The sequence below is a fragment of the Ursus arctos genome, chromosome X (assembly GCF_023065955.2).
Source record: "Ursus arctos isolate Adak ecotype North America chromosome X, UrsArc2.0, whole genome shotgun sequence".
Taxonomy (NCBI): Eukaryota; Metazoa; Chordata; class Mammalia; order Carnivora; family Ursidae; genus Ursus; species Ursus arctos.
In genome coordinates this window covers 95,525,352-95,527,823 of record NC_079873.1, presented here as the reverse complement: position 1 = coordinate 95,527,823, position 2,472 = coordinate 95,525,352, and positions in this window count along the sequence as shown.

Here is a 2,472-nt window from a genome sequence, read left to right as displayed (position 1 = left end):
TCCTTTCTTTCTGTCCTTCTGTCTTTCGTTTTCTTTTTGAGGAAACTGGTGAATGTGATTATAACAGAATGTCGTCCTAAATCATATTCATAATAACAAAATTTTCTATTCAAGTATCATTGACAAATGTAAAGTGTTTCTATAACAAAGACAAAATATAAAAACCCAAATGTTTGTTAGAAGCAAGAATCACTATGGAAACCATTTCTACGTATTGGGGTTTTGTGTGCCTCTTGGGTAGAAAATTTCACGAAAAGATGGTAAACTACAGATGTTAAGAAAAAAGTATAAACGTGTGCAATCATCAGATTTTGTGATAATTCCCTCTACTATCAAAACCAATAATATTTCTATTTAAGAACTAAACACACTACTTCCAATATGAAATAATTTGGTAAATTTTCTCATTACTATCAGTGGCTTTACAAAACACGTAAGGAGAGGTAGGTTGATAAAAACACTCGAGAAACTACGTATTCATACAGAGAAAAATTCAACAGATGAAGTATATAAATGTGTTCTGAAATTACTATGTGTTGCTTCTGTCAAAAAAATTAATAAGCATTCCCTAAACCACTGAAGGGAAAGCTAGACTCCACAACTGTATTCCTAAGACTTGAATGAAGAAACAGGAACACCTTTTTGACAATGTTATTGTCGTTTTAGGTCTTAATTTATAAGGAATAATTGATGTCAGTGAATGACATGTAGGAAGGTTCTTTTAAAATATCAGATGTTTATATTCAATAAACAAGAGAAGTAGTATTTATTGAGAACTTACTAGGAATCTTTTTTCACAAAATCATATAAATTAAATCATAGCAAAGATCAGGTTACTTTATAGATTTTTTTCTCACTATATATACATGATAGAGATATATAATATCATACCTACCTCATAACGTGGCTACGTATTATATAACTCAGTATCGATATATATATATATATATATATATATATATATATATATATCAACATATATAGTTCCATTTCAAAAATGTAACATGAGTATAAGAAAATCTATTTCAGGGGCACTAGGGGTACTAGCGGGCTGAGTCCACAGACAATGCAACACTTCACTTCAGGGTCCTGAGTTTGAGCCCCACAAAGGGAACAGATATTACTTAAAGAAATACAGTATTTCATGATGTAACTATATATACAGTGTATATATCTAAGAGAAAGAAATAATATGATTGAGATAGGATTATTTTCCTCATTTTACATATAAAAAATTGAGAAAGTGGTAAAGTAGCTAACTCAAGATCATGTGAATAATCTGTGGTAAAAATAATATCCTGATCCGGCTTTCTTAAATTCCAAAGCTTATCCACATTGCATTTGGCGACACAAATTCACACTGTGGTCAATGACTCCCTTATTTTAAATATGAAAATGCTCTCTTCCGGGTAGGAGATGGAACGCTCAGTAAGTTATACACTCTTCTGTTTGATTTCCATTGTGACAAAGAATACCAGAACCTCTAAGGAACAGAAATAAACATGAGTCAACATCCACCACTAGATCAAGCCAGATGACCTGGATGAAAGTTGTGCATCCTGTCTGTACTACGCAAAGCAAAATGAAAAGGATTAAAACATGGCCTCCCGGGAGACAGAAACTCCTGACGCCGAAAAACTTCAACTGACAGTAACCTGGCCAATCACCAAAAGAGAAAGTTGGCTACACGAAATGTGATATGGTTCAATTATTATTTGTAAAGAAAATATACAAAACTCTGCATAATCATACTGAAGTTGGCTTTTTCTTAGGCAGGTAGTACCTGCTACATAATCTCCTTTGTCTCATTTGAAGAAACACATGGATGGTAACCACTGGGAAAAAGGAATTAAAATTACCTCAGATTTATCCACAAAGAGAGCTTTGATAAACATGATGATTAAGCTATAAAAGAAGTTTTTCTTCTTTTCTCGTCTTATTCCTGAGAATATCAATATCTTCCCTCAATTATATTCTCTAAAGCAACTCACTCCTAATTTGATACAGTTTCATTGAGGTAAAATTTAGATACTATAAAACGTACCCACTGCAAATTTACAATTCAATGATGTTTAGTAAATTTATACATTAGTGCAATTATCACTATAATTCAGTTTCAGAACATTTCCATAACTTCAAAAAGTTCCTTTGTGCCTCTTTGCAGTAATTTCTGTTTTCATCCCAGTACTAAGCAACTAGTGATCTTTCTGTCCCTGTAAATTTGTCTGTTCTGTAATTTCATACAAACAGAATTATACAATATGTAGTCTTTATGAGTGGCTTCCTTCACAGAGCATGTTACTGAGGTAAATTCATCCTGTAGCATTTTCTAAGAGTATACATGACAAACAATGTTACATTCGTTTCAGGTATGTGACTTAGTGATTTGACAAGTTTAAGAATTATGTTCTAATCACAACAAATGTAGCCACCTGTCATGTTATTTCACTTTAAAATATCGTACACTGTATT